The sequence below is a fragment of the Oncorhynchus clarkii genome, chromosome 4, assembly GCF_045791955.1.
Source record: "Oncorhynchus clarkii lewisi isolate Uvic-CL-2024 chromosome 4, UVic_Ocla_1.0, whole genome shotgun sequence".
Classification (NCBI taxonomy): domain Eukaryota; kingdom Metazoa; phylum Chordata; class Actinopteri; order Salmoniformes; family Salmonidae; genus Oncorhynchus; species Oncorhynchus clarkii.
In genome coordinates, this window is record NC_092150.1 from 90,315,821 (window position 1) to 90,328,485 (window position 12,665).

Consider the following 12,665-nt stretch of genomic DNA (forward strand, 5'->3'; position numbering starts at 1 on the left):
AACCCTTGGGAAATGGGTAATCTAATTCTACGTTGATAGTAAGAGCTTGTTGCTCTTTACAACCCTTGGGAAATGGGTCATCTAATTCTACGTTGATAGTGAGAGCTTGTTGCTCTTACAACCCTTGGGAAATGGGTCATCTAATTCTACGTTGATAGTGAGAGCTTGTTGCTCTTACAACCCTTGGGAAATGGGTCATCTAATTCTACGTTGATAGTGAGAGCTTGTTGCTCTTACAACCCTTGGGAAATGGGTCATCTAATTCTACGTTGATAGTGAGAGTTTGTTGCTCTTTACAACCCTTGGGAAATGGGTCATCTAATTCTACGTTGATATTGAGAGCTTGTTGCTCTTTACAACCCTTGGGAAATGGGTCATCTAATTCTACGTTGATAGTGAGAGCTTGTTGCTCTTACAACCCTTGGGAAATGGGTCGTCTAATTCTACGTTGATAGTGAGAGCTTGTTGCTCTTACAACCCTTGGGAAATGGGTCATCTAATTCTACGTTGATAGTGAGAGCTTGTTGCTCTTTACAACCCTTGGGAAATGGGTCATCTAATTCTACGTTGATAGTGAGAGCTTGTTGCTCTTACAACCCTTGGGAAATGGGTCATCTAATTCTACGTTGATAGTGAGAGCTTGTTGCTCTTACAACCCTTGGGAAATGGGTCATCTAATTCTACGTTGATAGTGAGAGCTTGTTGCTCTTACAACCCTTGGGAAATGGGTCATCTAATTCTACGTTGATAGTGAGAGCTTGTTGCTCTTACAACCCTTGGGAAATGGGTCATCTAATTCTACGTTGATAGTGAGAGCTTGTTGCTCTTACAACCCTTGGGAAATGGGTCATCTAATTCTACGTTGATAGTGAGAGCTTGTTGCTCTTTACAACCCTTGGGAAATGGGTAATCTAATTCTACGTTGATAGTGAGAGCTTGTTGCTCTTTACAACCCTTGGGAAATGGGTCATCTAATTCTACGTTGATAGTGAGAGCTTGTTGCTCTTACAACCCTTGGGAAATGGGTCATCTAATTCTACGTTGATAGTGAGAGTTTGTTGCTCTTTACAACCCTTGGGAAATGGGTCATCTAATTCTACGTTGATATTGAGAGCTTGTTGCTCTTTACAACCCTTGGGAAATGGGTCATCTAATTCTACGTTGATAGTGAGAGCTTGTTGCTCTTACAACCCTTGGGAAATGGGTCGTCTAATTCTACGTTGATAGTGAGAGCTTGTTGCTCTTACAACCCTTGGGAAATGGGTCATCTAATTCTACGTTGATAGTGAGAGCTTGTTGCTCTTTACAACCCTTGGGAAATGGGTCATCTAATTCTACGTTGATAGTGAGAGCTTGTTGCTCTTACAACCCTTGGGAAATGGGTCATCTAATTCTACGTTGATAGTGAGAGCTTGTTGCTCTTACAACCCTTGGGAAATGGGTCATCTAATTCTACGTTGATAGTGAGAGCTTGTTGCTCTTACAACCCTTGGGAAATGGGTCATCTAATTCTACGTTGATAGTGAGAGCTTGTTGCTCTTACAACCCTTGGGAAATGGGTCATCTAATTCTACGTTGATAGTGAGAGCTTGTTGCTCTTACAACCCTTGGGAAATGGGTCATCTAATTCTACGTTGATAGTGAGAGCTTGTTGCTCTTTACAACCCTTGGGAAATGGGTAATCTAATTCTACGTTGATAGTGAGAGCTTGTTGCTCTTTACAACCCTTGGGAAATGGGTCATCTAATTCTACGTTGATAGTGAGAGCTTGTTGCTCTTACAACCCTTGGGAAATGGGTCATCTAATTCTACGTTGATAGTGAGAGCTTGTTGCTCTTACAACCCTTGGGAAATGGGTCATCTAATTCTACGTTGATAGTGAGAGCTTGTTGCTCTTACAACCCTTGGGAAATGGGTCATCTAATTCTACGTTGATAGTGAGAGTTTGTTGCTCTTTACAACCCTTGGGAAATGGGTCATCTAATTCTACGTTGATATTGAGAGCTTGTTGCTCTTTACAACCCTTGGGAAATGGGTCATCTAATTCTACGTTGATAGTGAGAGCTTGTTGCTCTTACAACCCTTGGGAAATGGGTCGTCTAATTCTACGTTGATAGTGAGAGCTTGTTGCTCTTACAACCCTTGGGAAATGGGTCATCTAATTCTACGTTGATAGTGAGAGCTTGTTGCTCTTACAACCCTTGGGAAATGGGTCATCTAATTCTACGTTGATAGTGAGAGTTTGTTGCTCTTTACAACCCTTGGGAAATGGGTCATCTAATTATACGTTGATAGTGAGAGCTTGTTGCTCTTACAACCCTTGGGAAATGGGTCATCTAATTCTATGTTGATAGTGAGAGCTTGTTGCTCTTACAACCCTTGGGAAATGGGTCATCTAATTCTACGTTGATAGTGAGAGCTTGTTGCCCTTACAACCCTTGGGAAATGGGTCATCCAATTCTACGTTGATAGTGAGAGCTTGTTGCTCTTTACAACCCTTGGGAAATGGGTCATCTAATTCTACGTTGATAGTGAGAGCTTGTTGCTCTTACAACCCTTGGGAAATGGGTCATCTAATTCTACGTTGATAGTGAGAGCTTGTTGCTCTTACAACCCTTGGGAAATGGGTCATCTAATTCTACGTTGATAGTGAGAGCTTGTTGCTCTTACAACCCTTGGGAAATGGGTCATCTAATTCTACGTTGATAGTGAGAGCTTGTTGCTCTTTACAACCCTTGGGAAATGGGTAATCTAATTCTACGTTGATAGTGAGAGCTTGTTGCTCTTTACAACCCTTGGGAAATGGGTCATCTAATTCTACGTTGATAGTGAGAGCTTGTTGCTCTTACAACCCTTGGGAAATGGGTCATCTAATTCTACGTTGATAGTGAGAGTTTGTTGCTCTTTACAACCCTTGGGAAATGGGTCATCTAATTCTACGTTGATAGTGAGAGCTTGTTGCTCTTACAACCCATGGGAAATGGGTCATCTAATTCTACGTTGATAGTGAGAGTTTGTTGCTCTTTACAACCCTTGGGAAATGGGTCATCTAATTCTACGTTGATAGTGAGAGCTTGTTGCTCTTACAACCCTTGGGAAATGGGTCATTCTTGTGCTACTGTAATATATATTTTTTAAAGAAATTAATACATTTTTCTGAACACCCCACAACATTTAAGTACATATTAAACCTTCAAGAAAACATATTTTCCTATCTCAGACATTAAAGCCATTTTATTATTGTCCATTTTTCTCTGATATGGACACTATTTATCTTCAACCCCGTCACAGACAACACGGAAGTTGTCTGAATATGATTATAAAATATATTTGTTATAAAATTATCATTTCCCTAATGCTCATGTGTCCCCCAAACCAATTCAATTATTATACATATAAAATATAAGTAAAATATCTGAATTTTGCTAAATTCAACCCTGAAATAGGCACAATTTGTGTCAGCGGGCTCATCATTTAAATAAATAAAAAAATGCCGTCAATTCAGAGTTTGAACATAAATCTAATCTTCTTTAACATTTCAGACTGAGCTCAGAAAATATTACATTCATATTTATTTATCTTGGCCATTTTATTGAACAAATATTATCATGTGACGGAGTTGAGACTAGAGTGACAGGGTTGAATACTGTAATGGGGTTGAATACTGTAATGGGGTTGAATACTGTAACAGGGTTGAATACTGTAATGGGGTTGAATACTGTAACAGGGTTGAAGAGACACATCGGTTTCCATATATACTGGTTTAGTTTACTGTCATATTCCCTCCCAAGATTTACACCAAAACATTGCATTTCATTGTATGCAACCATGTAATAAGGACATTAGATATATATTTAGAATAATCTGGGTTTTATTAACCAAACTGTAGTAAATATCGGAAAAAAAAAAGAAAAAAAAACACATCAGGCATTATGGTAATTAATAACGTTCAACAGGTTTCATCAGAAAAGTAATTATGGTAATTAATAACGTTCAACAGGTTTCATCAGAAAAGTAATTATGGTAATTAATAACGTTCAACAGGTTTCATCAGAAAAGTAATTATGGTAATTAATAACGTTCAGCAGGTTTCATCAGAAAAGTAATTATGGTAATTAATAACGTCCAACAGGTTTCATCAGAAAATGTCCAATGTGTCGTCAAACTGTAGGAACATTTTTCCAAGGGCATTTAGAATGCTAGAACAGCTGTAACTACAGCACTGGTGTCACCATGACTACCCTTCTTTCTCAGGAGCACAATATTCATTTGTTCATGGGTTTTCCTTCCTGAGAGTCTAGCCCACACATCTCTCTCAACCTTTACGCTGTGGGGGTGTGGAATCATCTCAAGGACTTCATCAAACTGGATACGAGGTGAATGTCGTCTCGAGAAGGCCAGGAAAATCTGTTTGGTCCTGTACCTTTCACTTGTACACTCCTTTTCATCCGTGCCGAGGATGATGTCAAAGCATGTAACAGTTTAAGCACTTCTTTGTTGGAAAAAAAAGACAGTTGACATGACGAGACATCAGCTCACCAGAGGAAGTAAAGGTGATCGTTAAAACGGTCGGCTCATCTCCTTTCCAAGACCCCAACTTTCTTTTGGTTTTCCTTTTGGTTTTTTTGGGCGGCAGGGTAGCCTAGTGGTTAGAGTGTAGAGGTGGCAGGGTAGCCTAGTGGTTAGAGCGTTGGACTAGTAACCAGAAGGTTGCAAGTTCAAACCCCTGAGCTGACAAGGTAAAAGTCTGTCGTTCTGCCCCTGAACGGGCAGTTAACCCACTGTTCCTAGGCTGTCATTGAAAATAAGAATTTGTTCTTAACTGACTTGCCTAGTTAAAGGTATATATGATAAAGGTATAAAACATGGAATAATGCCACACCAAGCAGCCTTCTTTTCCGGGACTTATACCCGACCAGGCAGGGCCTCAGGCAGTCTATAGTTTCTATTAAAATAACCAACCTGTTTTTCTCTCCTGCTTAATTTGACCTCCTTACAAGAAATTGATTTTCTTACTGATGTTATTGTGATAGCAGCAGTAAGTGCCAAAATCCTGACGTCTTGTTGTTTGGAGCTAAATAGTGTCTGTTGTGAATATGTGCTACTGGTGTTCAACTTGCTAGCTTGCGTACTCCTGCTCGCATTAGCATTGTCATCCGGAATGCATTAGTAGCGATTAGCGTTTGTCTGTGGTGCTAGGCTATTTTCGGTTGTAAATCGCTCATGCTTGTTATGTTTTACAATGTGTAGCTATGTCTACATTGCTCTATTGTTCTTTGTACAGCTAGCATGTGTTTGGGTCCACATAGCCTGTTTAGTTGTTGACATGCAAATAGGCGGATATTTTAAACATACTGCTATAGCCAAAGTTCTCCTTTTTTCTTTACAGAACCACAAATAATATCAGAGAGAGTGGTTGTATATATGTGTGTGGCTCTTCATTAAATCCTTGAACTGGAACTACTGCTTCCTCGGGTTCTGAACAGACACCCTGTGGTGGTTACTACTGGCCCACTACTTCCTCTGCTTTTGAACAGACACCCTGTGGTGGTTACTACCGGCCTACTGCTTCCTCGGGTTCTGAACAGACACCCTGTGGTGGTTACTACCGGCCTGCTGCTTCCTAGGGTTCTGAACAAACACCCTGTGGTGGTTACTACCGGCCTACTGCTTCCTCGGGTTCTGAACAGACACCCTGTGGTGGTTGTTACTGGCCAACTACTTCCTCTGCTTCTGAACAGACACCCTGTGGTGGTTGCTACCGGCCCAATGCTTCCTCGGGTTCTGAACAGACACCCTGTGGTGGTTACTACCGGCCTACTGCTTCCTCGGGTTCTGAACAGACACCCTGTGGTGGTTACTACCGGCCTACTGCTTCCTCGGGTTCTGAACAGACACCCTGTGGTGGTTACTACCGGCCTACTGCTTCCTCGGGTTCTGAACAGACACCCTGTGGTGGTTGTTACTGGCCCACTACTTCCTCTGCTTCTGAACAGACACCCTGTGGTGGTTGCTACCGGCCCAATGCTTCCTCGGGTTCTGAACAGACACCCTGTGGTGGTTACTACCGGCCTACTGCTTCCTCGGGTTCTGAACAGACACCCTGTGTTGGTTACTACCGGCCTACTGCTTCCTCGGGTTCTGAACAGACACCCTGTGGTGGTTACTACCGGCCTACTGCTTCCTCGGGTTCTGAACAAACACCCTGTGGTGGTTACTACCGGCCTACTGCTTCCTCGGGTTCTGAACAGACACCCTGTGGTGGTTGTTACCGGCCCACTACTTCCTCTGCTTCTGAACAGACACCCTGTGGTGGTTGCTACCGGCCCACTGCTTCCTCGGGTTCTGAACAGACACCCTGTGGTGGTTACTACCGGCCTACTGCTTCCTCGGGTTCTGAACAGACACCCTGTGGTGGTTACTACCGGCCTACTGCTTCCTCGGGTTCTGAACAGACACCCTGTGGTGGTTACTACCGGCCCACTGCTTCCTCGGGTTCTGAACAGACACCCTGTGGTGGTTACTACCGGCCTACTGCTTCCTCGGGTTCTGAACAGACACCCTGTGGTGGTTACTACCGGCCTACTGCTTCCTCGGGTTCTGAACAGACACCCTGCGGTGGTTACTACCGGCCTACTGCTTCCTCGGGTTCTGAACAGACACCCTGTGGTGGTTACTACCGGCCTACTGCTTCCTTGTGTTCTGAACAGACACCCTGTGGTGGTTACTACCGGCCTACTGCTTCCTTGGGTTCTGAACAGACACCCTGTGGTGGTTGTTACCAGCCCACTACTTCCTCTGCTTCTGAACAGACACCCTGTGGTGGTTACTACCGGCCTACTGCTTCCTAGTGTTCTGAACAGACACCCTGTGGTGGTTGTTACTGGTCTACTGCTTCCTGGGTTCTGTTGCTACCGGCCTACTGCTTCCTCTGGTTCTGAACGGCCACCCTGTGGTGGTTGCTACCGGCCTACTGCTTCCTTGGGTCCTGAACAGACACCCTGTGGTGGTTGTTACTGGTCTACTGCTTCCTGGGTTCTGTTGCTACCGGCCTACTGCTTCCTCGGGTTCTGAACAGACACCCTGTGGTGGTTACTACCGGCCTACTGCTTCCTTGGGTTCTGAACAGACACCCTGTGGTGGTTGTTACTGGTCTACTACTTCCTCTGGTTCTGAACAGACACCTTGTGGTGGTTGCTACCGGCCCACTACTTCCTCTGGTTCTGAACAGACACCCTGTGGTGGTTGCTACCGGCCCACTGCTTCCTCTGGTTCTGAACAGACACCCTGTGGTGGTTGCTACCGGCCTACTGCTTCCTTGGGTCCTGAACAGACACCCTGTGGTGGTTGCTACCGGCCTACTGCTTCCTGGGTTCTGTTGCTACCGGCCTACTGCTTACTTGGGTTCTGAACAGACACCCTGTGGTGGTTGTTACTGGTCTACTGCTTCCTGGGTTCTGTTGCTACCGGCCTACTGCTTCCTCGGGTTCTGAACGGAACTCAACATCGGCACTCTTCACAAAGAACAACAATGCACTTTGCCCTGACCTTGAAGTTCCTGGCTGTGCGGACTGTTCTGGAATGTGATCTGGACTTAGTGGAGGAGTGATCAAGTTCCTCAGTGCTCCTCTCCTTGTTCCTTGCTTCTTTTGTTCTGCTGTTCTCAAATGTTTACGCTTCTGACGCTGGCCTCTGAAATCACTGATCTTTTTCCCCTGCCTCAACATTTCCTTTCCATCTCTGACTCTCTCAAGGTATCGTTCCCATTTTGACGTGCTCGACACCACCTTTGTCTTTCTGCTGCTCATCATTCCATATATGTTTCAATGGAATAACGTTAAATCAAAGATTCTTATAAAATATACATGTATACACTATAATCCTTGAGAGAATTTAGGCTCTAGAACGAGTTAATGAAGCCTTGCCCAACTCTCTTATCACTAGGCTACCTACCTTAAAATATATGTCTTGTTCACATTACAGCAAGTGAATATAAACAATATATAATGTATAATATATTTAATAATTAATTTGTTTAGATGCAATATCCAAGAATGAAGTAAATACCTCAACCCTGTTACAGGTTTACAACCCTGTTACAATGAAACATGTTTTTGGCTCAAAATGGCCTCTTCTCCTCATGTGGTGAAGGACAGGAGACCACATGGTGGTGTGCATTAAATGAATAGATTGTATATTTTTATGGGTTAAAGTATAATTTTGATAAGTACTAGTTTTCCATCTTTATTTAATGTAACGTGGTTGAGTTGGTCAGCTCAACGATCCCCACCTGACTTAAAAAAAAACAACAAAATACAGATATAAAACAATGTGATGACTTTCCTGTTTCTGTACCATGCCGTTGAACATTGTTGAATGATGTCACTTCCTGTTAATGATGGCACATAAGGGTGGAATCACCATTTTTATTGGCGGAGTTTGGTCATAGTGTCAGTTAAAAAATCTTTTTATTTTATTTTTAATAATCAAGTTTAAATTAATCAAGTTTAAATTAATCAAGTTTAAATTAATCAAGTTTAAATTAATGCTATATTTATTTCAATTCATTATACTGGACATTTCAATTTGTATACAACATATTTTAACATTTCATTTTTGGTGACCCAATATCATTTAAAAAGTCAGAGGGACTGAAATATTACCTGAGCCTAAGAATGACCAATATAGGAATTTTAAGACCGAACTTCTCTTTGCCCTTACAACCTTTGAGTTACAGATTAACCTGTAGCCAAATGTCAAATCTTAATTTGACCCAGTTTCTCACAGCAGTAAAATAATCCTACAGTGACAGGAAATGTGAATTACTGTGGATTATAATTAATGGATCCTTTTTTTATAGGTTTTGATAAAAATATTTGTTAGGGAAAATCAAGTGGAAATTACAAGTAGAAATGACAAATTTAAGGAGCCTTTTTAAACCTTGAATACATTACAAGCTTGCATTTTCTGCTATGGATGATCAAATTAAGATATGGCATCTGTAGAACCTTCTAGCCAGTCTGGTGATCTTGGTTCTGGTTCCAGGAGTTCCTCTACTGTAATTGGATGTTGGATATGTATAAAGCTGCCAACCTGTGTCATCTCTGGGATACCAAATCACCTGAGAACACACACAGACAGACAGGCAGGCAGGCAGGCAGGCAGGCAGGCATGCAGGCAGGCAGGCAGGCAGGCAGACAGACAGACAGACAGACAGACAGACAGCACTGACAGACAGCACTGACTGACAGACAGACAGCACTGACAGACAGACAGACAGCACTGACAGACAGACAGACAGACAGACAGACAGCACTGACAGACAGACAGACAGACAGCACTGACAGACAGACAGACAGCACTGACAGACAGACAGACAGACAGACAGACAGACAGACAGCACTGACAGACAGACAGACAGCACTGACAGACAGACAGACAGACAGACAGACAGACAAACAGACAGACAGACAGACAGACAGACAGACAGACAGACAGACAGACAGACAGGCAGACAGGCAGGCACAGTTGAGACTATTTACCATACTCATAAAACATGTTTTTTCTGTTTTGGCTCCCACAGTATCTCTGCCAGGGAAACAGGACAATAACACTGACTCATAGTCTCCCAACTCACCTCTGCCACCCCAGACACCACCAGCCAGTGGCCCCAACCACAATTATATCCAGCTCGGTCCAGAGGGGCACAAAGAAATAAACAAAAAAGAAATTGATGGATCAATGCCATGCTCTTTAACCCTGCGGTGGCGTTTGGCGTCTCTCTCTCCTCTTTTCTCTCTCTCTCTCTCTCTCGCTCTCTCTCTCCTCTTTTCTCTCTGTTGCTCTCTCTCTCCTCTTTTCTCTCTCTTGCTCTCTCTCTCTTCTTTTCTCTCTCGCTCTCTCTCCTCCTCTTTTCTCTCTCTCTCTCTCTCTCTCTCTCTCTCTTTTTTCTCTCTCTCGTTCTCTCTCTCCTCTTTTCTCTCTCTCGCTCTCTCCTCCTCTTTTCTCTCTCTCGCTCTCTCTCCTCCTCTTTTCGTTCTAGCTCCTCTGTTGAGACTGACTGTCAATGTGATGTGTTGGATCGATGCCATCCTCCTGCCTTGACCTGGTCTTGGCCTTGTGTCGCCTTATCTGGCCGCCACTATCTCCCAATGGTACTAACCCGTCCTGGCCTCGCCACACCTCGCCCTTACCACACCAATGACAAAAGGATTCCAATAGAGCCGCCGTTCCTATCGCCACATCGTCCTTGTGTCTGAACTGTGTCTGAGTTTATTTTATTTTCTTTTTTTACAAGGACAGTGCACATTAATCAACGTTTCAGTAAAAGTGACGGTTTTAGCCAGCCGGCTAATTTTCAACCGCAGTCCCTGGGCAGGTTAAGTCTAGGGGCTTGTTCCTGGAAACCTCATGAGGACTTCTCAGATAGAAGACAAAACCTCGGGAGGACTTCTCAGATACAAGACAAAACCTCATGAGGACTTCTCAGGGGCCAAGGTAGAAGACAAAACCTCATGAGGACTTCTCAGGGGCAAAGTTAGAAGACAAAACCTCATGAGGACTTCTCAGGGGCCAAGGTAGAAGACAAAACCTCATGAGGACTTCTCAGGGGCAAAGTTAGAAGACAAAACCTCATGAGGACTTCTCAGGGGCAAAGTTAGAAGACAAAACCTCATGAGGACTTCTCAGGGGCCAAGGTAGAAGACACAACTTCATGAGGACTTCTCAGATAGAAGACACAACCTCATGAGGACTTCTCAGGATTTTGGAAACACTTCACAATCAGTTTTCCCCACCGTTCATTTTTCCCATAGAGGATTTTGGAAACACTTCAAATAATGGCTGTGTTTCGTGTAGGTTTACCCTGGCGTGACATTCTGTTAACCTTGTAAATCTCTCTAGGACAAGGAGACTTTTATCAATACATTCACCTGTATTCCCCACCCCAAAAATAACATGCTAATTAGCTGCTAATGTGGCTATCGTAAAGAACTACAAATGCCATGGTGATCTGGACGAGACTGACGAATCGAGGCAAAGGTAAGAATCTCTTGGTTAACTATTTAATGTTAGTTAAATGTAGTAATAGATAAATTGGCTAAATTGAGCACGGGACAGAAAGATGGTTTTTTTTTAATGACGTTTCCGCTGGATATATGGGATCGTCAGATCATTATACAGGGGATCGTCAGATCATTATATAGGGGATCGTCAGATCATTATATAGGGGATCATCAGATCATTACGTAGGGGATCGTCAGATCATTATATAGGGGATCGGCAGATCATTATATAAGGGATCGTCAGATCATTATATAGGGGATCGTCGGATCATTATATAGGGGATCGTCAGATCATTATGGTGACATTTGAGGCCGAGAGTGTTGGAAAGATTTTTTAGACTTCTGAGGAATTATCATTCACGACGGATGTTTAAATAACAGACTTTGTTGACTTTGTGTGAGGCGAAGAGCGGTGTCCGTGGTGAGTCAAAACAATTAGAAATCAGACACTTTCCTACATACATTATGCATGCGTTCTGGAGAGACACACACATCATATCTTCACCACACAACCCCTCCCTTTCTTTTTGATACAACGTTTTAAATGATACTCACGTCACATTATCTTCACATATGTTTTAGATGCTTTTCACTCACAGCCGCAACTCGATCAGCTAGACCACTACTCAAATCGCGAGCTTCCCAAAAACACTGGTGATTTTATACAATATTTATTTTTTAATTGAACCTTTATTTAACTAGGCAAGTCCGTTAAGAACAAATTCATATTTACAATGACGGCCTACCCCTGGCCAAACCTTAACCCGGACGACGCTGGGCCTATTATGGGACTCCCAATCATGGTCGGTTGTGATACAGCCTGGAATCGAACCAGGGTCTGTAGTGACGCCTCTAGCACTGAGATGAAATGCCTTAGACCGATGTGCCACTCGGGAGCCACACAGCAACAATCCACAGCAACAACATTTTTAAAAAAGCTCATGATCCTCTGTGGCGAAGTCATGTTCCCTGGTGAAGTGTTTTGAATGACTTTAATCAGACAGGTTTAATTACATAATTTTGCAGAAACATCAATTTACTTTAGGGGCAATCTAACATCCTATAAAAGTGCACTGTGCACCTGTCAACTTTTCTTTCCAATTCACAAGAGGCTGAAACCGGAGATCTGTATATAATGACGGAATGCTCATGTCTCCACCCTAACAATGGGAGTCTTTTCCCCAAAGGCAGGAAGGCAGGAAGGCATGCGACAAGCTTAGGTCTGCATATTATTCCCATAGAAACGCAATGAAGTTCACAGTGCATTCGGAAAATATTTAGGCCCCTTGACTTTACAGCCTTATTCCTAAAATGGATTATAAAAAAACTTTTTCCTCGTCAATCTACACACAATACCCCATAATGACATCACAATACCCCATAATGACATCACAATGAGACTTAATATTGAGCTCAAGTGCATCCTGTTTCCATTGATCATCCTTAAGATGTTTCTGCCACTTGATTGGAGTCCACCTGTGGTAAATTTAATTGATAGGACATGATTTGGGAAGGCACACACCTGTATATATAAGGCCCCACAGTTGACAGTGCATGTTAGAGCAATAACCAAGCCATGAAGTCGAAGGAATTGTCCGTAGA